The sequence below is a fragment of the Entelurus aequoreus genome, linkage group LG20, assembly GCF_033978785.1.
Source record: "Entelurus aequoreus isolate RoL-2023_Sb linkage group LG20, RoL_Eaeq_v1.1, whole genome shotgun sequence".
NCBI classification, from domain to species: Eukaryota; Metazoa; Chordata; class Actinopteri; order Syngnathiformes; family Syngnathidae; genus Entelurus; species Entelurus aequoreus.
Window position 1 is genome coordinate 19,179,687 of NC_084750.1, and position 26,976 is coordinate 19,206,662.

The 26,976-nt window shown below is 37.0% G+C and overlaps 1 protein-coding gene across 1 annotated transcript in view; it reads left to right on the forward strand.

The window, feature by feature from the left end:
- The first annotated feature begins 100 nt into the window (after positions 1-100).
- The window catches only part of nedd9 (neural precursor cell expressed, developmentally down-regulated 9), a 132,524-nt gene continuing 105,648 nt past the window's right edge, over positions 101-26,976 (forward strand). Inside the window, exons 1-3 of the mRNA XM_062029574.1 lie at positions 101-216; positions 4,257-4,362; positions 13,071-13,216. The gene's annotated coding sequence lies outside the window, so the exon portion shown is untranslated. The remainder of the gene's footprint in view (positions 217-4,256; positions 4,363-13,070; positions 13,217-26,976) is intronic.

The following is a 26,976-nucleotide window of genomic DNA, read 5'->3' on the forward strand; positions in this document are numbered from 1 at the left end:
TTTCAGTAGGCCTTTAAGAGAGACTTCTTCTAGCTGATGCAGTCACGTGACTCTGTTCGACCAATCAAACGGAGCCTGACAATCACGTGATGCATGACGTAGAGGGCAGCGCTTACTTGACCGAGTATGAAAAATAACATTCATATCATGTGTCAGTAGAAATGTTCACATTTTAACCTACAATAATTCTACTTCCAGCGGGAGAAAACACGTATGGTAAGTCGCAGATATTTTTTTAATGTTTTAACTGTGCCTATGCTAACATTAGCCTTGGTATAAAAGTGCATCGTTTAGCTGCTAGCTCTTAGCTGCTAGCTCGTAGCTGTCAGGTGTGTTTTTTAAATGGTACTATTAAGTTGTGACTTGGTAGTTCTCAATGATGTCGAACTACATTTACAAGTGGTAGAAGTTGAAGAATTGCTAAGTTTCCAACCACTTCACTTGTACGCACATAATAGGAGCTAGCTCACTGGTGTCAAACTCAAGGCCCGGGGGCCAAATCTGGCCCGCCACATTATTTTATGTGGACGGCGAAAGCCTGGAAATAATATGTGTTAATAAAATGCTTAATCTTTCTTACTAAATATATTTATTTCCCTTTTGACGTTAAAAATCATGCAATTGCAACTGCATGCAATTGCATATCTTTTGGAATTCAATATTATCAAAATCTGAATATTATATTATCATGTATTCAAAAATATTTTTTGTTCAAATAAATATAAATACTGTACTTAAAGGCCTACTGAAATGAAATGTTTTTATTTAAACGGGGATAGCAGATCTATTCTATGTGTCATACTTGATCATTTTGCGATATTGCCATATTTTTGCTGAAAGGGTTTAGTATAGAACAACGACGATAAAGATCGCAACTTTTGGTATCTGATAAAAAAAGGCTTGCCCCTACCGGAAGTAGCGTGACGTAGTCAATTGAACATATACGCAAAGTTCCCTATTGTTTACAATGATGGCCGCATGAAGTGAGAGAGATTCGGACCGAGAAAGCGACGATTTCCCCATTAATTTGAGCGAGGATGAAATATTTTTAAATGAGGAAAGTGCAAGTGAAGGACTAGTGGGGAGTGGAAGATGCTGTGAGAGCCGGGGGTGACCTGATATTCAGCTGGAAATGAATACAACAGTAAATAAACACAAGACATATATATACTCTATTAGCCACAACACAACCAGGCTTATATTTAATATGCCACAAATTAATCCCGCATAAAAACACCTAGGTGTTTGTTATGCTAGCTCCTAGCTACTAGCTCGAGCTAGTTATAGCTCGAGCGGGTAATATGGACGGGATCCTGTATATATAACCCGCCAATACAATTCAAACACCTGCACAACACACACACTCACTCAGCCCAAACAACCGTTCACTTAACCCAAGGTTCATAAAGCTTATTTATTTAATCAAAGTTACGTACATGACACGCACGTACTGGCAAGCAATCAAATGTTTGGAAGCGCGCGGGTGGGACCTGATATTCAGCTGGGAATGACTACAACAGTAAATAAACACAAGACATATATATACTCTATTAGCCACAACACAACCAGGCTTATATTTAATATGCCACAAATTAATCCCGCATAAAAACACCTAGGTGTTTGTTATGCTAGCTCCTAGCTCCTAGCTACTAGCTACTAGCTCGAGCTAGTTATAGCTCGAGCGGGTAATATGGACGGGATCCTGTATATATAACCCGCCAATACAATTAAAACACCTGCACAACACACACACTCACTCAGCCCAAACAACCGTTCACCTAACCCAAGGTTCATAAAGCTTATATATTTAATCAAAGTTATGTACATGACACGCACGTAATGGCAAGCAATCAAATGTTTGGAAGCGCGCGGGTGGGACCTGATATTCAGCTGGGAATGACTACAACAGTAAATAAACACAAGACATATATATACTCTATTAGCCACAACACAACCAGGCTTATATTTAATATGCCACAAATTAATCCCGCATAACAAACACCTAGGTGTTTGTTATGCTAGCTCCTAGCTCCTAGCTACTAGCTCGAGCTAGTTATAGCTCGAGCGGGTAATATGGACGGGATCCCGTATATATAACCCGCCAATACAATTCAAACACCTGCATAACACACACACTCACTCAGCCCAAACAACCGTTCACCTAACCCAAAGTTCGTAAAGCTTATATATTTAATCAAAGTTACGTACATGACACGCACGTACGGGCAAGCAATCAAATGTTTGGAAGCGCGCGGGTGGGACCTGATATTCAGCTGGGAATGACTACAACAATAAATAAACACAAGACATATATATACTCTATTAGCCACAACACAACCAGGCTTATATTTAATATGCCACAAATTAATCCTAATGCTAGCTCCTAGCTCCTAGCTACTAGCTCGAGCTAGTTATAGCAAGCGATCAAATGTTTGGAAGCGCAGCTGTGTACTCACGTTATCGCAACTGTGTATCCAAATCAAAGTCCTCCTGGTAAGAGTCTCTGTTGTCCGAGTTCTTCCATCTTGACTGCATCTTTCGGGAATGTAAACAAAGAAGCGCCGGCTGTGTACGTGTTGTTGCTGACTTCCCTCGCAAAATAGACGCTTCACACCGACAACTTTCTTCTTTGCTTGCTCAGCTTCTTTCTCCATAATGCAATGAACAAATTGCAACAGATTCACCAACACAGATGTCCAGAATACTGTGGAATAATGAGATGAAAACAGAGCTATTTCGTATTGACTTCAATGGTGTCCGAATACTTCCGTTTCAATGATTGACGTCACGCGCATACGTCAACCCTCAGAGGCGTTTCAAACCGGAAGTTTAGCGGGAAATTTAAAATTGCACTTTATAAGTTAACCCGGCCGTATTGGCATGTGTTGCAATGTTAAGATTTCATCATTGATATATAAACTATCAGACTGCGTGGTCGGTAGTAGTGGCTTTCAGTAGGCCTTTAAATATATGCTTGACTTATGATTTCCAAACAAATTATCAATCAAATTGTAGACTGTAAAATTGGCGATAGATTTTACGGTTCAATTCACGTTTTTTTACCATAAAATCAACTTTGCTGCTGTTTTTTTCTATATACAGTAAGACGCTAAAACGTTAAAAAAACAAACATTAAAACAAAAATACAATCCGGCAACTGTTGCATGAATTTTACTGCTAAAAGCAGTGGTATTGTTTCTCCAGTCCATTCCATTTATTAAATTGTTTTATATGCTGTAAAAAATCCACTGCTTTTACTGTAAAATTCTGGTGACTGAGTGGACAGTTTTTAAAGTAAAATTTAAAAAAAAAATGTTTGCAGCTTTTGTAAAAACAAAATATATTGTTAATGCATTTATATATATATATATATATATATATATATATATATATATATATATATAAGGGTGTAATGGTACGTGTATTTGTATTGAGCCGTTTCGGTACGGGGGGGTTCAGTTCGGTTTGGAGGTGTACCGAGCGAGTTTCCACACGAACATATTAAGTAGCGCACTGCACGGACGGACATAAGTAGCGTACCGCACGTTGTGTAAACAATGCACAACACACGGCATGCTGGTGTTACGCAGGTGTCAAATACATACTTTTGCGAGACTATTACTCTTTGTCACGTGACTAGGCGCGCTCTCCCTAGTCACGTGACCGCCGCGGTCCAATCAGCTGTACTTATACGCCGGTAGCAGGAAGTGGCCAGTAGACAGGACATGATGGGAGACAGATTGTATTTCTGCTGGGGGTAGGTTTTGATTCTCGTTTTCACCCCAAATATTGTGCTGACGGGATTCTAAACTAAATGCCTATTTGTTAACTTTATGACTGATTTTTTGTCATTAAGCTGTGTGTGACTGTAGAAGCGGAGTTGGTGAGTCCATGTTTATGAAAATATACAAGTCTTTCTTCCATTGTTTCATTGCAACAGTCTTTGTGGCATATTTCTCAATCGTCCATATACAAGGTCTATGACTTGAACCAATGATAACTATTGTGTATTGAATGTGCTTGATAATAAGCACGTTTAGTGCACTGACCGAATTGTATAGGTCATTTATGCTGCTAATGGTTATTTTAGCACTGCATATTGTGATTCTGACATGTATGTTGATTTATATTGTACAATATTGAGGAAAAAACTAGAACCTGTTCTGAATACTTTATAATACAAGTAGTGTTATTTAATCAAGATATTTGATTTGTGTACACATTGATTTATAAGGATGGTCCTGGTTCTTACACAGGCCAGGCTTCTTTATGATGGCGAGCTAAGGAAAAAAGGCATCTAGTCCAAGGATCGTTCTTGGGAGATTCCAGCCAGGAACCCCACCACCTGTTCTGTCTGGGCTGGTAGGTGGCTTTCTTACTGTACCGAAAATGAACCGAACCGTGACCTCTAAACCAAGGTACGTACCGAACCGAGATTTTTGTGTACCGTTACACCCTTAATATATATGTGTGTGTATATATATATATATATATATATATATATATATATATATATATATATATATATATGTGTGTGTGTGTGTATATGTATATTCATATATTACTCATTCAATTGTACACATATAATCATGAAAAAAAGAATCGATTTTTGATTGAATCACGATTCTTACTTGTAACAATTCCTAACCGATTAAAAAGATAAAAAATCGATTATTTAAAAAAATATTTTAGATATGTCTTGTCCAGCCACGATGTTGTTGATGTCGATGCTCATATTTGCTGTACATACAGTGTTTCCCACACATTCATTTATTTGTGGCGGCCCGCCACGAAAGAATTACGTCCGCCACAAATAAAAAAATTAAAACATTTTTTTTTTTGTCCTGTCCAGCTTCTCAGGCAAATCATATAGTTGATGTAGATGCCCATATAGGCTGTTCAGATTTACTTTACAAAAGAGAAGTGTAGGATACTTCTCTTGTTGCCTTATTTGTATTTGACCACTACTGTTTTCTGTTTATTTGTTACTGACTGTGGCAGGACACCTCTGCCTCTGTTTCACTTTATGTTGCTGGTAAATAATATGGTTGTAGTAGTAGGCTAAAGTTAAATTATTTAGTATGCACTAATTAAAGGGGCAGAGCTTTAAGAGACATTTTAGCTTTTATATTTTATAAGATATATTTTTTGTAAGAACCACAATTAATAAATATATTTCAGTGAATAAATTATTGTTCAAATCTGTATATAAATATGTACATAAAGTGTTGTAATTATATTGTAAAATGGATGGATGGATGGATGGACGTTTAAAACAAAACTGTTATTATTAATTAGTAAGTATACATTTTTTGAGCCTTTTTAGGGAAAATCATATCATTGTAGTAAATTATGCAAATTACTCGATGATGTCATGGTGACCACGCCCATAGCCACGCCCCCACTGCCACAGGTATCTTGGCAGTTTATGGGAAACACTGACATACATCATTTACTATAGAAAAGAAAAGTGTTGGATATTTATCTTGCCTTATTTGTATTTTATATTTTACGGTAGTGTAAAAAAGTATCAGATAATTTTTTGTTGTTGTTGGCACTAGTAGCTATATGTTTGCATGTTGTGTTAAAAAAAAAAAGTTGAGGTTAATACAACAACGAAACAAAGCAGACCACTTGCAGTTTACCCTGAAACAAACCTCTGTTTCCTAAATATTGTGAGCAGGTTGAATGTACTGCAAGTTGTGACCTTATCCCCATAAGACAGGAGACTGTTATGTAATGCAGATAATGCTGGATACACCAGGATTTCAGTAGTCGATACTGATATAGGGTTGTACTTGTATTATTAATCAAAAACGGTACTATACTCCAGTGGTTCTCAAATGGGGGTACGCGTACCCCTGGGGGTACTTGAAGATATGCCAAGAGGTATGTGAGATTTTTTTTAAATATTCTAAAAATAGCAACAATTCAAAAATCCTTTATAAATATATTTATAGAATAATACTTCAACAAAATTAATATTTTCATGAATCCAGATGGATCTCTATTACAATCCCCAAATAAGGTTGATAATTACTTTTATGTGTAGAAATCTTTATTTATAATTTAATCACTTGTTTATTTTTCAACAAGTTTTTAGTTATTTTTATTTATTTATTTTCCAAATAGTTCAAGTAAGACCACTACAAATGAGCAATATTTTGCACTGTTATACAATTTAATAAATCAGTAATTGATGACATAGTGCTGTATTTTACTTCTTTATCTCTTTTTTTTTCAACCAAAAATGCTTTGCTCTGATTAGGGGGTACTTGAATGGAAAAAAAATGTTCCCTGGGGGTACATCACTGAAAAAAGGTTGAGAGCCACTGCTATACTCTGTTTGAAAAGTACCGGTTCTGTTTATCTGTGTTGACCCGGCAATGATTTTTCTTTCTTTTTTTTCAACGGGCATGAATGCGCGCTGTCACGTCGTGATATTGCTGGGTTTACGAGCAGAGGAGCATGTTCGGCAGCGCACAATCAAGGAGTACTTAAAAGCAGACACAGTGTGTAGACAGAAAAGGGAGAACGGACGCATTTTGGCTTAAAAACTGAGGATAAAGGTGAAGTTATAACACTGAAACACCCTCAGGAAGAGGTGCTTTAAGACATGACTGGCTAGTTAGCGGTGAACATCCATCCGCAGTCAGTGTTTTAGCTACTTCTAAATCACTAATCCTCGTCTCCATGGCGACAAATAAAGTATGTTTCTTACAAGTATCATTATCACTGCAGGACGAGGAATAGCTAAACATGCTTCACTACACACCGTAGGACAGGGGTGGGCAATTAATTTTTACCGGGGGCCGCATGAGCAACCCGAGCAGTGCTGGAGGGCCACACCGACAATATTTCAATTACATTTTGCTTAAATTATTTTTGATATACCGTAAGATAAAAAATAATAATATTTCCATTTAACCTAACTTATCTTTATACAAAAGCAGATGGCTTTTGATGGTTTTATTTTTAACACTTTCTTACACAACACTTCCTGATGTATAATACCATGCAAAAATTAAATTTCTGTCACTTTATCCTGCATCCTCTTTGTTGTGAACGTAGCACGCCTGTAAGGTGATTGGCGAAGAAGGAGGAAGCGTTGCTGTTGCGGAAATGAGGAGTGAGGATAGCTGTGCGTGTGGAAAGAACGAGATAAGTTGAGCTGTGTTAGTATAGCTTGCTCAATAAAAGTTTAAAAAGAGCGTCAGACTTGGTGTGCACTTCTTCTGGACTCTACAATTGATGTCAGAAGTGGGATGAAATGCCTCCCAGTTCGCCTTGCCATCAAACCTGGGAGTCTTCATTGAGGGCGGAATTCCCCCATGCCGAGCAGCGTGCGCTGCACCTGTAGACACTGCCTCTCTCCTTCCTTTCTCTCTCTCTCTCTCTCTGTAGACACTGCCTCTCTCCTTCCTCTCTCTCTCTCTCTCTCTCTGTAGACAATACCTCTCTCCTTCCTTTCTCTCTCTCTCTCTCTCTCTCTCTCTCTCTCTCTCTCTCTCTCTCTCTCTCTCTCTCTCTCTCTCTCTCTCTCTCTCTGCGGCGAGCTCCTCACGTGGCACGTACCTCTCGATGACGTAGCAGGCTGCGCACACAATTAAGCAGTGCAGTATGCGCAAAGTTTTACTTATGCCACCAATTGTAGCATCCAGAAGAAGTGCACACCAAGTCTGACGCTCTTTTTAAACTTTTATTGAGCAACCTATAGTAACACAGCTCAACTTATCTCGTTCCTTCCATACGCACATATCCTTACTCCTCATTTACGCAACTCAAGAAGACAACAACTTCAGCAGGTCGTTACACTATATTCTTTAAACACAGCAACATCCAGACATCCACACGGCTTTACCTTTACTTGGCAGTCCATGTCTTGATGAAAACACGCCATTCGTCATCACCTTTTCTTTTTTTAGCGTCTCGGGGACAACCGGGCGGACCGCCCATAAATAACACTTTTCAAAATAAAAGCAGCACAGTTGTATTGCACGCACGACATAGATGTTTTTTTAAATGTATTTTGTAACTTGTGATTGCCGCTGCACGCACGAGCATACGTCCACACGGAAGTCATACAAATAACGCTTTTCAAAACAAAAGCAGCACCGTTGTATTGCACACTCGAGATACATACTTTTTAAAATTTATTTTGTAATTTATGATTGGCCTCACGCGGGCCGGACAGGGACGTACAAAGGGCCGGATGCGGCCCGCGGGCCGCAGAATGCCCAGGTCTGCCGTAGGAGGATACAATAGCTCACCGGTGTCATCGCTAACAAAAGCTAGCGCGCCTGAATGTAAACAAATGCCATGGGTGGATCTACACCTGACATCCACTCTAATGATACCAAGTACAATAACATATCTAGTCGATACTACTAAGATTACATCTATATTTTTTATCGTCACAAAATCTTTTTTCCTTTTTTTCATATTATGTTTATAAACTCAGGAAATACGTCCTTGGACACATGAGGACTTTGAATATGACCAATGTATGATCCTGTAACTACTTGTTATCGGATCAATCCCAAATGTGTGGTATCACCCAAAACTAATGTAAAGTATCAAACAACAGAATAATAAGTGATTATTACATTTTAACAGAAGTGTAGATAGAACATGTTGAAACAGAAAATAAGCAGATATTAACAGTAAATGAAGAAGTGGATTAACAATCCATTTTTACAGCTTGTCCTTTATAATGTTGACAAAATAATAGAATGATAAATGACACAATATGTTACTGCATATATCAGCAGATTAATTAGGAGCCTTTGTTGGTTTACTTACTACTAAAAGACAAGTTCACTATTTTATTTAAGGACTAAATTGTTCTTTGATTGCAATAAGAAACATATGTTTAATGTACCCTAAGACATTTTGTTCAAATAAAGCCAATAATGCCATTTTTTTTGGCTCCCTTTTTGTATAGAAAAGTATCAAAATACATTTTGGTACCGGTACCAAAATATTGGTATCGGGACAACCCTCGAAAAAAGAACAGTGACCTCTAACCTCCCAGACAATAGGTCAAAGCAAATAATACTGTACTTATAAATATGCTCATAAATAACTATTTTACCTTCTAAAAAGAACAGCAGCGGTGTGGAGCCTTCAAGTTTATAGAACAAACAATATTGTTGTAGAGTGACTTTATCCTGTAATCTGTAATGAAATCGGCAAAGAAAAACCCCAAAACATACATTCAATGACAAATCTTTCTATTTGTATTTGTTATTTAAGCCTTTTTTTTTATTACGTTATGCCTTTTTGCTCTATTCTCCCATTGAGACTGGGTTTCTTTTTTGCTTATTTTATTTCTAGAATGTGCCACAGGCCCATAAAAAAGAGCTGTGTTCAGCAAATGTCCCCCAGGCCTCCCTGGTGAAATTAGTACGTGTTTTTTAGCACCTATAGATGTGATCAAAGTTGGTTTGCACTTATCTGGATGTTCTCTGTGGTTATGCACACTTCCTGGGCTCTGCTCTCACTTTTGTGACTGCTTTGCTTTCTATTATGATTGAATAACTGCTTGATGCAAGATGCACCTCGCTTTCACTTTTAATGTGTACCTCTTCTCGCTGATTAGTGACTCAGTGACTAAGTTGTACAACATATCATTTCTAATACATCTTATTCTCTTGCAAACCAGGCGCGTTGTGAAGTGGAGTTACGCCGCACCGACAGTGATGCTACACTGCCACACTTCCATTACATTGTTGGCGCTAGGAAATTTCAAAATATGGGTCCTAGGGACAACCATCAAGTCAGAAAAATGTGGTCCCACTTTTTTGTAACCGTTTCGAAAACAAATTATAAATGTGTGCATTATCCTGTTATATCTCACATTCTATATTGTTTTTTGGAAAAAAAGTTGTGTCAGGTTCAAACACTGATGACATCTATCAGTGTTTCCCATAAACTGCCAAGATACCTGTGGCGGTGGGGGCGTGGCTATGGGCGTGGTCACCATGATATCATCGAGTAATTTGCATAATTTACTACAATGATTTGATTTTCTCTAAAAAGGCTCAAAAAATGTATACTTACTAATTAATAATAACAGTTTTGTTTTAAACGTCCATCCATCCATCCATCCATCCATTTTACAATATAATTACAACACTTTATGTACATATTTATATACAGATTTGAACAATAAGTTATTCACTGAAATATATTTATTAATTGTGGTTCTTACAAAAAATATATCTTATAAAAATATAAAAGCTAAAATGTCTCTTAAAGCTCTGCCCCTTTAATTAGTGCATACTAAATAATTTAACTTTAGCCTACTACTACAACCATATTATTTACCAGCAACATAAAGTGAAGCAGAGGTGTCCTGCCACAGTCAGTAACAAATAAACAGAAAACAGTAGTGGTGGTAGCTAGACACAAAGCTTCATCAAACATCTGATCCACTGAACAAAGAGCTCCAGAAATCTTGATCCTACACTTCTCTTTTGTAAAGTAAATCTGAACAGCCGATATGGGCATCTACATCAACTATATGATTTGCCTGAGAAGCTTGACAGGACACAAAAAAAAATGTAAAATTTTTTTTTATTTTTTTTGTGGCGGCCTTAATTCTTTCGTGGCGGCCGCCACAAATAAATGAATGTGTGGGAAACACTGTCTATTAAACAGACAAGAAGCAAGGAATCATGCAGAGACAGAGTTAAATTTTGCTCAATTGAGGAGAGACGTTTTTTGGGCTGTACTCTAGTTACAGATCCACATGCTTCCTCTATTTATTTGGGAGGTCCCTGGTTACATCACTGAAGCTCCTGCTGAAGGAGGTGGGGTAATTTCAGCAACCCCAGTTAGACACAATATATGACTATTCAAGAAATGCAAATGTGCTGACACTCGTGATTTCGCCTTGTCTCTGCTCTGTCTGCGTCACGGTACTCGATGCTCGGCCTTGGCAGTCAGCAGGCCGAGTCTGGACACAACACTGATACGAGATGACTTGCAATCTTTTAGATTGCCAGCTTTGCACAGATAGAAAAATACAACTTCAGCACTATTGATAATAACTATAGCAATGGCCCTTAAGCATAAGTGTTGTGTGATAATATATACATCATTATTCTAACATTTGTCATAAATGTTACTTAATTAATAAAAAAAATTATACAAAAGAAAACACATTTTTATGCATATGCAGCTGAGATAGGCTCCAGCACCCCCCATAACCCCGAACGAGACAAGCGGTAGAAAATGGATGGGTGTAAATTTATTCAGTTATAAACATTCGCTACTGAAGCCACTTTTCATTGAAGCGTCGCTTCTTGGGTTTATTGCTCGCCATGACGAAAACAATAACGCGCGGGAGTCCTAATACCGGAAATGCAGTATTTGTGATTGATAAATCCTTCTGTGAATCAAAATTTAAGAAATTGTACCGGAGAGTTCATTACTTTGAAGTCGACCAATAAAAACGCAATGAACAGGGACGGAAATTTGACCCGGCAAATATAAACAAAACACCGGCGGAAAGCGATAATCGATTTAAAAAAAAAAAACAAGCCAGAGAAGGCAGGGTCGGTAAAAAAAAAATTACAAATCCGCGTCGCGGGACGTGCGGAGTTCCGGAAATGCGCGTCCTTTCTGATTTTAATGCGTAAAAAGACACAAAGTGCGTTATTTGTTTATGAGCGAGGTTGAACTGGAAACGCCAAATTTGCGACAAGCTTCCACAAATAATACCGTAATTTCCTACTACTTTTTTCCCAAGCTTTAAACCCTGTGGCTTATACAAAGGTGCAGCTAATCTTTGGATTTGTCTTCGCTAACAGCTAAATGATAATATGTATCAAGCAATGTACTAAAATGATCCACTATAATAAAAAAACAACGCTCAAACTCTGTTTGCAAAGAATCTATAATACGTATAATATCTTAATTAAAGTTAAAAGTTAAAGTACCAATGATTGTCACACACACACTAGGTGTGGTGAAATTTGTCCTCTGCATTTGACCCATCCCTTGTTCACCCCCTGGGAGGTGAGGGGAGCAGTGGGCAGCAGTGGTGCCGCGCCCGGGAATCATTTTGGTGATTTAACCCCCAATTCCAACCCTTGATGCTGAGTGCCAAGCAGGGAGGTAATGGCTCCCATTTTATAGTCTTTGGTATGACTCGGCCGGGGTTTGAACTCACAACCTACCCATCTCAGGGCGGACACTCTAACCACCAGGCCACTGAGTAGTAATACATATTTAAAAAGGAGAAAATCTTAATTATCTCATAAAGGATGAATAAAGACATCGATTTTTCTGTTTTGTTTTATCAGCCGTTTTACTGCCGTGTTACAGGCGCCATTTAGAAACAATTAAGGTATGTAAATAAACATTTACAACATTTTTCTATGCAAATCTTTCATTTTACAACGTACCAGTGTGTGTGTGTGTGTGTGTGTGTGTGTGTGTGTGTGTGTGTGTGTGTGTGTGTGTGTGTGTGTGTGTGTGTGTGTGTGTGTGTGTGTGTGTGTGTGTGTGTGTGTGTGTGTGTGTGTGTGTATACTATATGCGGAAAACAAACGTTTGTCTAAAATTAAGTGGATGCGGCTTATATACTGGTGCAGCTTATAGTCCGGAAATACGGTATATGGGAAACACTGGCTCATTTTTTAAGAGAGCAGGCCTTCTTTTTTGGCGTTGACTCAGAAAATTGACACGGAAGTGTTGTGCAGTAATTGGTACTCATGATGCTAAAAAAGCAGGTATTTTTTGCCTCTTGGTATGATACTTTTGACAACCCTACTATACACCCACCCGGCTTATTAGGTCCATCTGCACAAGCAAATATTTTGCCGAATCGGTTAAATATCAGTCTTTATGTATTGGATCTGCTTACTTAAATTACTGCCGTAGTCATTTATAGACATCGGGGTTATTTATCTTCCAAAATATGTAGCTTTGACAAAAAGAAATAGACCATGAACAAATGTTCACTGCAGGGGACACTGGTTCCCAGGAGGATATGATAACCTGGTGTTTACAACAAACGTGTGGTAGGAAACAGCTCATGTCGCCTGTCTCTTTTCTTATAGTGGTCCCGTTTGTGTCATTTGACCTCATTTCTGCCCCGTGATGGTGTCAGTGACCCCTGTTGCAAGCTGAAGGAGATTCCCAATCTGTACACAAACATGTCAATGATTGTTCCGCAGCATCCTCAACAAAGGAGTTCTACAATACAGTAAGTTGCATGTTTTGATGTCTATTTTGATACACAAAAGTCTCTCTGCGTTTACATGGAGCTAGGGTTGTACGGTATACCGGTACTAGTATAGTATCGCGGTACTAATGAATCAAAAACGGTACTATACTCTGTTTGAAAAGTTCCGGTTCCTGGGCATGACGGTGCGTTGTCACGTCGTGACATTGCTGGTTTTGCCAGCAGAGGAGCATGTACGGCAGCGCACAATCACAGAGTACTTATAAGCAGACACAGTGTGTAGACAAAAGGAACAATGGATGCATTTTGGCCTAAAATTTTAAGATAAAGGTGAAGTTATAACACTGAAACTCCCTCAGGAAGAGGTGCTTTAAGACATGGCTAGCTAGCTAACTGCGGATGGATGTTCGCTGCTAGCTAGCTAGCCATGTCTTAAAGCACCTCTTCCTGAGGGCATTTTAGTGTTATAACTTCACCTTTTATCTTAAATTTTTAGGGCAAAATGCGTCTGTTGTCTACAACAGTGTTTTAACTACTTCTAAATCACTAATCCTCACCTCCATGGTGACAAATAAAGTATGTTTCTTACAAGTATCATCCCTGCAGGACGAGGAATAGCTAAACATGCTTCACTACACACCGTAGCAGGATACAATAGCTCACCGCTAACAGAAAGCTAGCACCCCTGAATGTAAACAAATGCCATGGGTGGATCTACACCTAACATCCATATAATGATACCAAGTACAATAGCGTATCTAGATTGTGAAGTTACTTCCTGGTCGATCCAAAGGGCTGACTTGCCAACGACCACACAATTGAACACATTGGATAATCACATCCACCAGGTGTAAAGACACACAGGTGAAAATACAGCTTTCAAGTGGGTGCTACAGCTATACAGTTTTTTTCCATTTGTAATTTTTATCTCCAGATTTTTTTTTTCAAACCTTTTTATTTGTCTCAGATTTTAATTTGTACTGCATGTTATTGTTGACTACTGTGATATGTTACTTTACCCATACTTGCCAACCTTCAGACCTCCGATACCGGGAGGTGGGGGGTGGGGGGTGGGTGGGGTGGGGTGTGGTTAATAGGGGAGTATATTTACAGCTAAAATTCACCAACTCAAGTATTTCTATATATATATATATATATATATATATATATATATATATGAAATACTTGACTTTCAGTGAATTCTAGCTATATATACTGTATATATATATGTATATATATTTATTTTATTATACATATAAATAAAATAAATACTTGAATTTCAGTGTTTCGGGGGCTATCCAGTAGATGGCAGTATTGCCCTGTTTAACTTCTCCTCCGTTCATGACTCGGCCACCGTGTTCAATGGAGAAGTCTGTTCTACAAAATGTACAGGCAACATAATTACATACACCTTCCCCTTCGAACTGTCCTGGATGAACTGAAATTCTTGTTTCCATTCGTTTTGGAACTTGCAAGCGTATTTCTTCATCTTGCTCGTCGACGGCGTCGCCATGTCTGTAACTTCCTCGTTCTTCTTCTTCGTCTCCTTGTTGTGTGCGCAGTTGTGCACTCTACTCTCTAAAAGCCGTAGATGTTATGACGTCATTGGGCAGGCAAGCTGTTTATATTGTGGGAAAGTGGACGTGAGAACAGGCTGTCCCCACTCAGGTCCGCATTGAGCTGGAGGGGGCGTGGCCTCCAGCTCCGGGTGAATACCGGGTGTTTGTCGGGAGAACATTTCTGCCGGGCGGTTATCGGGAGAGGCGCTGAATACTACAAACGGGAGGGTTGGCAAGTATGCTTTACCTGACTGGTAAAAATGAATATTTGCAGTTTGAAGCATCATTGTTGAGCAGTTCTTGAAAAGATTACAGGATATGTTTACTTTCTCTTTAGGTCCTTACGTATAGACCCACTTCAAAATAAACAATGTCGATTGCTGTGGATTTGCCAATATATTTTGTCAAGTTACTAGGGGTGTAACGGTACACAAAAATTTCGGTTCGGTACGTACCTCGGTTTAGAGGTCACGGTTCGGTTCATTTTCGGTACAATAAGAAAACAACAAAATGTAAATTTTTTGGTTATTTATTTACCAAATTTGTAAACGATGGCTTAACATACATATACACACAGGGTCCATTGCCAGGGTTAATGTGGTCAACATATATAAAATAAAAACTAAATAAGATAAGGCTCAGAATGGTTTCTTAACATTCTGAGCAAACCTTTTTTTGATTGATTGATTGAGACTTTTATTAGTAGATTGTACAGTACATATTCCGTACAATTGACCACTAAATGGTAATACCCGAATACGTTTTTCAACTTGTTTGAGTCGGGGTCCATGTTAATCAACATTAAACTGCCTCAAGTTGTTGCTCAGATTAAATAAAATGACAAAACTTTTCTTCTACATATAAAAAGTGCAACATTAAACAGTTTCAAGTCAACTCAGCCTCAGATTAACTTTTCTTCCCCCCCCCCCCAGCCTGGCTAACTTGGCAGTAAGAGGATATATGGGCTTATTGTTCTTCCACCATAGAAGTGGGTCAAAATCTAGTTTCTAATGCAATATGGTCTTAAATCTGCTGCTATAAAAACATTTGTTATTAGCCCTGCCTGACTCGCCGAGGAGAGGCTGCTTGAATGCGGTGGTGACGCTTCAAATGGGTTAGCATGTTTGACGTGTTGTCAGAAGTTACATTAATCAATAATCACATATGCTAAAAAGGTCAGGCAAAATGCCCCAAACATGTGTGATTTCCTTATAGTAAAATAGTTTTTTTTTACAAATGTGTTTTGTATTTATCACTGTTCTGGGTAACTCACTCCAATAGTGTCTTATCATTTGAAGTCTGTGTGAGTGAGATGACAATAAAACTGCATTTTTTACAAATGCTTGCTTTATTTTGATGAATAGGCATATGTTTTGACCGAAGTGTGTCATATTGCAAATAATGTAGGAATTAAGAAAATTGATGTGTGTGTAAATCCTTTTGAAAAAAGACACACAGTTAGTAAAATTGTGTGTAAGCAAATGGAAAAAACTGTAAATAAACTCCTTGTTTTTCGCTATCCTCGTGCTGTGGGGCAGACTTTCCCGTACATGCACATGCATCCTCCGCTTTTGCCATTTCTCATACAAAGTAGAGCAGACCTGGGCATTCTGCGGCCCGCGGGCCGCATCCGGCCCTTTGTGCGTCCCTGTCCGGCCCGCGTGAGGCCAATTATAAATTACAAAATACATTTTAAAAAGTATCTATGTCGAGTGTGCATTACAATGGTGCTGCTTTTGTTTTGAAAATCGTTATTTGTATTACTTCCGTGTGGACGTATGCGTGTGCGTGATTGTGAGTGAATGTGAACAGCTGCAATCACTAATTACAAAATAAAGTTGAAAAAACATCTATGTCGTGCGCACAATACAATTGTGCTGCTTTTATTTTGAAAAGTATTATTTATGGGCGTGTGTCTGTGTGTAACCTGCGAGTGAAGGTGCACATGCAGCGACAAGTGATGCACAGTTTACACCAGAGACGCTAAAAAGAGAAAAGTTGATGAAGAATGGCGTGTTTCCAACAAGACATGGACTGCAAAGCAACGTTCCCTCTAAGGCAGTGGTCCGCAGCCTTTTTGTAGATGCGGACCGGTCAACGCTTGAAAATTTGTCCCACGGGGGGGGGATTAAAAAAAAATTGTTTTTTGTTTTTTTTTCCATAAAGAAATACAATCATGTGTGCTTACGGGCTGTATCCCTGCAGACTGTATTGATCTACATTGATATATAATGTATAAAATGTGTTTTTCTATGTTGATTTTTTTATTTTATTTTTTTTTCTGGTACCAATCGGTCCGCGGACCGGTACCGGGCCGCGGCCCGGTGGTTGGGGACCACTGCTCTAAGGTGCGTGCCTGCGCAATTGCGCACTGCTCAAGCGTCTGCTGCGCGCAGCAAATATATGCCGCGCACCAAATCAAATCCCATCTGAATTCTAAACAAAATAAACATATTTATTCTATGTAATTTTGCAATGCAACTTTGAGTGACAGTGACAACAAGCGGCCCTAACGGTGTTCGTCAACACCGTTCATTTGAACGCCGTTCAATTATTGTAACGTCTATCGAGATGCTTCGAGGACAGGAATTATATCGATCACTTTATTGAGCAAAACTGTTTATATTCGGACATAACCACACCAAAAACATGAGTAAAACACTACTATCTCGAAAAAGTAGTCCTTTTCTGCCGTACAAACCAGGCCAAAACTAACTTGTCATCTGTCACCAACACGCATACCCCTAAACCACTGGTGCGTTTATGGCCACACAAAAAGTCGGACAACTCAAACACCACACAAAGTTACACTATGACTCCTCAGTCATACGTGTGCTTATTTTACTGTCATTTATTATTAATGTTAATTTATTTATATTAGTCATGGAATGCTGTTACACACACTATGTTGAAGTATTACTATTATTATTAATTATTATTATTATTATTATTATTATTTATCTTACGGTATACATCAAAAATAATATTGAGCAAAATGTAATTGAAATATTGTCGATGTGGCCCTCCAGCAGTGCTCGGGTTGCTCATGCGGCCCCCGGTAAAAATTAATTGCCCACCCCTGAAGTAGAGTATAGTTTGAACTGATATCTGTCAGTAGACTCCATATGGAAGCACTAAAAACTGACCGCGAGAAGACGCGGTCCAAGTGGAGGCATGTCAATAAGATCGCCCACAAATCGGCGCATCCTAAAGAAACGCTCAGAAAGCAGCTTGAAGATGATCTGTAAAACATCATCTATGCAACATTTCGAGCAAAGAACCACCATTACATGTTATGTAGACCACAAAGAAGTGATTTAAATGTGGAAAAAAATCATAATGAGGCCTTTTTTTAAAAAAGGGCTTGGGAATGCGTTTTATATCCCATCTTACTGTACTGGCATTGTCATATGACCCCTCCTCGTTATGTTCCACTCGGGGTTCTGACAATCAGCTGCAGCACACGCCAGGAAGCAAGAAGTGTTTTGGAAGAGAAATTCATTTCGAGCTTGGTTTGAGCATTTTTGAAATAAATTGGAGATAATGGAGAAGCTACAGAAGGAATACAAGAATCAGTCCGTGAAAAGAACTTGGAGTCTGAACAAGTCCTTAAAAAAAGCAGCATGTGGTTGATTGTTTAAAAAAACAAAAACAGATGTAAGCACAGCAGGGGGCCAGGTACTAATCCCAATCTCTCAATCCACTCTCTCCTGTGGAAGCGCAAACTAATATTTCATTTATTTGTATTTTTTTCCTTGCCTTTGACAAAGTAGAGAACAGATTTAGAAGACACCGGAGCTCCAAGTCAACCGTGGCAGGAGTGGAAAAGGTTTGAGGGGTTTTCATGCCGTGGGGGGATTGTAGTCTGGCAGAGGTTTGCCGGTTAGGAAGCAGCTGCCTTGACCCATTTCTCTTGCTGCTCGGGACTCTGGATTTGATGTGCTCAGAGGGGCCACGCAGACGTGAAACAGTTCTGCCTTTGACTTTTGTGAGGGATGCCTTACAGTTTTGGCAGACAGGCGGTTGAATGGAATGACATACACAAACTTGGGGTTTTGTAATTTGCTTTCCATGATTAACTCCCCAATATGTCTGTTGTGGAGGGCTAGCATCGACTGCAGAAATTATACTGTTTCTAACCTTTAGAGCCTACCACGTAGCTAAATTGTCAAGATGCGGCTTGGCATTGTTGGCGTAACCCCAGGATGCAGAGACGGGTATAGCAATGTGCAGGTAAAGTTTGCTTTATGAAGAACAAGGCATTCAAAACAAAGCATATAGGTCCTGATAGGCCAGGGGTCAGCAACCCAAAATGTTAAAAGAGCCATATTGGTCCAAAAATAAAATCTGTCTGGAGCCGCAAAAAATTAAAAGCCTTATATAAGTGTTTTATCTACTTCTAAATCACTAATCCTCGCCTCCATGGCGACAAATAAAGTGAGTTTCTAACAACTATCATTATCACTGCAGGACGAGGAATAGCTAAACATGCTTCACTACACACTGTAGAGGATACAATAGCTCACCGGCGTCACAATGTAAACAAATGCCATGGGTGGATCTACACCTGACATCCACTGTAATGATACCAAGTACAGGAGCGTATCTAGTCAATACTACTATGATTACATCGATATTTTTTAGCATCACAAAATGTTTTTTCGTTTTAAAAAAATGTATATTATGTTTATAAACTCAGGAAATACGTCTTGAATATGACCAATGTATGATCCTGTAACTACTTGGTATACCCAAATTTGTGGTATCATCTAGGCCTGCAACAACTAATCGATTATAAAAATAGTTGGCGATTAATTTAGTCATCGATTCGTTGGATCTATGCAATGCACATGCAATTTTTTATTATTATTTTTGAATATTTAAAAAAAAAAAAAAAAATTTTAAACATTTATTTATAAACTGCAACATGTACTAACAGCTGAGAAACAATAATCAAAATAAGTATGGTGCCAGTATGCTGTTTTTTTCCAATAAAATACTGGAAAGGATATAAATGTAGTTTGTCTCTTTTATCCGATTATTAATCGGTTAATCGAAGTAATAATCGACAGATTAATCGATCATCAAATTAATCGTTAGTTGCAGCCCTAGTATCATCCAAAACTAATGTAAAGCATCCAGACAACAGAAGAATAAGGGATTATTACATTTTAACAGAAGTGTAGATAGAACATGTTAAAACAGGAAGTACGCAGTTATTAACAGTAAATGAACAAGTAGATTAATAATTCATTTTCTACCGCTTGTCCTTAATAATGTTGACAAAATAATAGAATGGAAAATGACACACTATGTTACTGCATATGTCAGCAGCTAAATTAGGAGCCTTTGTTTCTTTATTTACTACTAAAAGGCATGTTGTCTCGTATGTTCACTATTTTATTTAAGGACTAAATTGCAATAATAAAAATATGTTTATTGTACCCTAAGATGTTTTTTAAAATAAAGCCAATAATGCAATTTTTTGTGGTACCCTTTATTTAGAAAAATATCGAAATACATCTTGGTACCAGTACCGGTACCAAGATTTTAGTATCGGGACAACCGTAGTGTGTTGGTATGGAAGTATTGATACTTTTGCCTAGCCTATACAGTAGGAAATGAGGCGCACCGGCAAAAAACTACCGTATTTTTCGGACTATAAGTCGCAGTTTTTTTCATAGTTTGGCCGGGGGTGCGACTTATACTCAGGAGCGACTTATGTGTGAAATTATTAACACATTACCATAAAATATCAAATAATATTATTTATCTCATTCACGTAAGAGACTAGACGTATAAGATTTCATGGGATTTAGCGTATAGCATGTTCTATATGTTATAGTTATTTGAATGAGTCTTACCATAATATGTTACGTTAACATAACAGGCACGTTCTCAGTTGGTTATTTATGCCTCATATAACGTACACTTATTCAGCCTGTTGTTCACTATTCTTTATTTATTTTAAATTGCCTTTCAAATGTCTATTTTTGGTGTTGGCTTTTATCAAATAAATTTCCCCCAAAAATGCGACTTATACTCCAGTGCGACTTATATATGTTTTTTTCCTTCTTTATTGTGCATTTTCGGCCGGTGCGACTTATACTCCGAAAAATACGGTATTCATGCCAAAAATTATAATGAATTTGAATAATAATAATCATCAATCATGTAAGTGAAAACCTTTATTTGGTGTGGATAGTCGTCCCAGGGCTGTATCTCATATTTCTGCAGCACAAACACATTTTGCTGTGTTTTCGTTAAATACCTTCCTCGACATTGAGCAATTGACGGGGGAAATAAAAGATCTCAAGTTGCTTGTGCCTTCATTCACTGGCAATGAAATGATGCAAACAAGCCGAGAGTGAAAGGTCAGCCTCATTGTTTGGAGTCAACTACATCCTGTTGTATAGTATAATCCCTGAAAGGAGTTGTTATTGTGTGGGTGTGGCAGTACTGCTGTACCACAGGCTGTCAAAGTGAAATATAGCTACCCGACGCACACAAAAACATAAAGAAATGGGGCACAGTACAACTGAATTGTCTCACATGAGTCATAAAGTAGACAAGAAACAATGCTGGGAGAACTCTACTTGGTGTTGGGACTGCAGACAAGGAAGGACAGATATGTGAAGAAATGCTCGGGCGATTAAAGCAAGATGCTTATTAATATGAGAGATTGAAATAGCACTGATTAGTACAGGGATGTCAAACTGGTTTTCATTGACGGCCACATTGCAGTTATGGCTGCCATCAGAGGGCCGAATAATGTATGAATTTGCCTCTGGATTTCACTATTAATTATATAAATTATTTTAAGTAGAATGTTGATTTTACACTAAAAACTTTACATTTCCAAAATTTTACGGGAAAATATAGTTTTTTTTAAATTTTTTACAACATTACGGTAAAGGGAAAAACAGTACCAATGTTTTTGGTTTTTTTTTTTACGGAATAAGCTGGCAGTTTAGTTGCCAGAATGTCTGTGTTAAATTGATATTGGTTTTTACAACATTATATTGAGTTTGAGTTTATTTCGAACATAAATATACAACATGATTCATCACAATTTCTAGTTTCTCTTTTCAACATGTTCGAAAAGGAGTAGGAAGAAGCAGAGCTTATTTGATCCTACCCCTTTTCTTTTACATAACAGTTGCTAAAACTTTTGTTCACTTCTTGTTCTCAATTTATTCACAATATACTCCATAAGAATGGATGAATTAAATAAATTCAGTATTCTTCTTATTTGTACTTTGTAATGGAAAAACAGCACAGTACTTAGCTGCCAAAATTTTACGGAAAAATATAGTTTTTTATTTTTTACAACAATTTACGGTAAAGGGAAAAACAGTAACACTGTTTTTTGGGGTTTTTTTTCACGGAATAAGCTGGCAGCTTAGTAGCCAGAATGTCTGTGTTAAATTGATATTGTTTTTTACAACATTATATTGGTAATGGAAAAACAGCACAGTACTTGGCTGCCAAAATTTTACGGAAAAATATAGTTTATTTTTTATTTTTTACAACATTTTACGGCAGAGGGAAAAACCGTACCACTGTTTTGTTTTTTGTTTTTTACGGAATAAGCTGGCAGCTTAGTTGCCAGAATGTCTGTGTTAAATTGATATTGTTTTTTACAACATTATATTGGTAATGGAAAAACAGCACAATACTTAGCTGCCAAAATTTTACGAAAAAATATAGTTTTTTATTTATTTTTTACAACATTTTACGGTAAAGGGAAAAACAGTACCACTGTTTTTGTTTTGTTTTTTTATGGAATAAGCTGGCAGTTTAGTTGCCAGAATGTCTGTGTTAAATTGACATTGTTTTTTACAACATTATATTGTGAATGGAAAAACAGCACAGTACTTAGCTGCCAGTTTTTCCCGTACCATAAAAACAAATGTATCGTTTTTCCATTTACAGTAATACACCGTTAAGAACAAGATTTTACAGTAAAAATATGGCAGCTCAGTCAACAGAATTTTAACACAAAACAGTGTTTTTTTTTCAATTTACAGTAATATGCTGTAAAGAACACCGTAAAAAATGTCATTTTTATTAATTTGATGGTTAATTTGCTGTAAAATCATAAGTCAAACAGATATTTAAGTATTTATTTTTATTTAGACTTTTTTTTGAAAAGTATGATAATATACTGTAATATTTGTTGCAAAAATAGATACTATTAAAGTTAAAAAGGTATGCAATTTCAAGCAATACATATATTTTTTCTGTCGAAATGAAAGAAATCAATTACATTTAGTGAGAAAATATTAAGTACTTTATTGACACATATCATTTCCAGGTTTTTGCGGGCCAGATAAGATGATGTCGCGGGCCAGATGTGATTAATGTATGAATTTGCATCTGGATTTCTTTATTCATTATATGAATTGTTTTAAGTAGACTGTCGATTTTTCGGTAAAAACTTTACATTTACAAAATTTTACTGTAAAATATAGTGTTTTCATTTTTTTACAACATTTTACGGTAAATGGAAAAAACAGTACCACTGATTTTTCAGGGGATTTTACGGAATAAGCTGGTAGCTTAGTTGCCAGAATTTATGTGTTAAATTGACATTGTTTTTTACAACATTATATTGTGAATGGAAAAACAGCACAGTACTTAGCTGCCAGTTTTTCCTTACCGTAAAAACAAATGTATCGTTTTTCCATTTACAGTAATACACCGTTAAAAACAAGATTTTACAATAAAAATATGGCAGCTCAGTCTACAGAATTTTTACGCGAAAAAGTTACAGTAATATGCTGTAAAGAACACCGTAAAATGTATTGTCATTTTTATTAATTTGATGGGTAGTTTGCTGTAATATCATAAGTCAAGCAGATATTTAAGTATTTAATTTTATCCATCCATCCATCCATTTTCTACCGCTTGTCCCTTTCGGGGTAGCGGGGGCACTGGAGCCTATCTCAGCTGCATTTAGACAAAACATTTTTGGAAAGTATGATAATATACTGTAATATTTGTTGCAATTTTGGATACTATTAAAGTTTAAAAGATATGCAATTTCAAGCAGCGCATATATTTTTTGTGTCAAAACGAAAAAAATAAATTACATGATTTAGTTGCCAGAATTTTTGTGTTAAATTTACATTGGTTTTTACAACATTATTTTGTTTAATGGAAAAACAGTACAAGTGATTTTTTTATTCTGGCAACATAGCTGCCAGTTTTTCTACCGTAAAAATATATGTATCGTCTTTCCATTTACAGTAATACACCGTTAAAAACAAGATTTTACAGTAAAAATATGGCAGCTCAGTCAACAGAATTTTAACGCAAAATGTTTTTACTTTTTTTTTTCAATTTACAGTGATATGCTGTAAAGAACACCATAACATGTATTGTCATTTTTATTAAATTGATTGGTAATTTGCTGTAAATAATCAAGCAGATATTTATTTTTATTTAGACAAAAAATGTTGGAAAAAGATCATATACTGTAATATTTGTTGCAATAATGGATACTATGAAAGTTTAAAAGTACAAAATGGATAAATAGAAAATGAAAAAAATCAATTACAATTTGTGAGAAAATATTATCGTATTTTCTGGACTATAAGGCGCACTTAAAATCCTTTTTTTCTTCTCAAAACTCGACAGTGCGCCTTATAACCCGGTGCGCCTAATGTACAGAATGATAAAGTTTTTTGTTACCGACCTCGAAGCAATTTTATTTGGTACATGGTATCATGATAAGTGTGACCAGTAGATGGCAGTCATACAAATAACCACCTATACATGAAAGTGTTTTCAATTTAGAAAAAAAATAATAATAAATGACTCCTTTTAAACGCGCCTTATAATCCGGTGCGCCTTATATATGAAACAAATAATTTTTTTAAAAATTCATCGGCAGTGCGCCTTATATTCCGGTGCGCCCTATGGTCCGGAAATTACGGTAAGTACTTTATTGACACATCATTTCCAGGTGTTAGCGGGCCAGATGTGGTCCCCGGGCCTTGAGTTTGACACCTGTGTATTAGCAGATGTATAAAATGAACAGAACATGGAGTGATCCAGACAATACTGGCTTCATATTTTCCATGTGTTGCACACTTCAGCCATGGTCTCACCACAGCAGACAAATACACTTTTTGTTGCTGCTTTGTTTACAATGCGATGCAGGAAGAAGGTCTGTGGGTGATGCTGGACGAGGGAGCAGCAGGAGGGGAAAAATAGCAAATAATACCGACAAAAATCTCAGGAGAGCTTTTTGCAGGCAGGTTATATCAGGTCAGATGGAGCGCTGGCTCGCCTGCAGCGGCTACAGTAGAGGCGGCGGTAATGTGACCCCCCACCCCCTTTTTTTTTTCTTTTTTTTTCTCTTTTTTTTTTTACATGATTATTCCTGCCCTCTGCTCGTGAAAAGTAGCTTAGCCCCAGGTAGATAAATGGGAAAACATGTTTAGCATCAGTGGAGACGACACGCCAAGTCGTGTTCCCTTTTCCATGCAGACTGTAGCAGTACTTTTGCAACTGTACTCTATATAAATCAAGTACTGTCTTTAACAATAAGCAAGTGCAGATGTGAGCCAGCGTCAGTGTACAGTGCATAGACAGTAAGGCACAACAACAAACAATTACACACACACGCACACACAAACATTAGGGAAAACGGCGCCGATATCATAAAATGATAAATGTACAAAAACATCTGTTAAATAGCTACAAAGTCAAGAATTTGGGTCCTTGAATAATCAATGATACATTAAGATAAAATGTGCCTATATAGCTAGAATACAAGGAGTCGTTAATACAATGAATCCATAAAAATCCAAAATAAACGCGAAGGATTCACATTATAAAATATAAATTCCTACTTATAATCACCAATTATTATTAGTTCTTGGAATTTTTATTTCATTTCCTGTCTCGCGCTCTTCTTTTTGTTTCCATTTCCTGTTTGCCTCCTTCGTGACAATCATTTGCTTTGCACCAAATTCCTGCATAGCTTTTCCTATGCTTCCTCGGTTTTTGTCGTTTGGTACATTTTTACCTGTGCTGCCCCTGCTGTCTCTGCATCCTGGGGTCACGCTTCAACCTATGTTTGTGCAGAACGCAACAATTAGTACAGAGTGTCAGTCTGTCCAACTGCATAAGTATATATGTAATGTAGTACCATTCATAATAACATGTAATATATACATGATGTAAGTATATATGTCATGTAGTAACATTCATAATAACATGTAATATATACATGATGTAAGTATATATGTAATGTAGTAACATTCATAATAACATGTAGTATATACATGATGTAAGTATATATGTAGTATCTAGTAACATTCATAACAACATGTAATATATACATGATGTAACTGTATGAATATAATTGCATTAAATTAATTATCGTATTAGTACAAAATATTTTATACCACCTTGTAGATGAATGTATTATTTATCATACATACTTATGTTTATTAGACAACATATATGACAGTTTTATCTTTCACATACTCTATTATTTCAGTCAAGTTTTAATCCTTGATGTATTTATTTAATTTTACGGTACACTTTTTCATTAGTTTCTTTTACTACTACAAAATGGTAAATTAGCACATGAACACAAAAAGTGAACAAAATTATCAGCAATTGCGGAAATATGACAAGGGGCTTCTTCCTGCTGCTTTTCGGACATGTTGAATTGTGTAACTGTGAACGTGTGATGTACTTCAGTGTAAGTTTACACTATGTTACGCTTTATAATACAGAGTAAAATTGCACTTTTAATTATCATTGTAAATAAATACAACAACATTTGATTTTAAGCACAAGGTGAAACAGAAACCATAAGAATTATATTAAATCAAAAAATACAAATAAAATAAATTGGATTCCATTAATACCTCACATCGATACTGCATACTAGGGTTGTCCCGATATCCATATTTTGGTACCGGTACCAAAATGTATTTCGATACCTTTCAATACTTTTCTAAATAAAGGGTACCCCAAAAAATGGCATTATTGGCTTTATTTCAACAAAAAAATCTTAGGGTACATTTAACATATGTTTATTATTGCAATCAAAGAACAAATATGTCCACAAATAAAATAGTGAACATACAAGACAACTTGTCTTTTAGTAGTAAGTAAACAAACAAAGGCTCCTAATTAGTCTGCTGACGTATGCAGTAACATATTGTGTCATTTCTCAGTCTATTATTTTGTCAACAT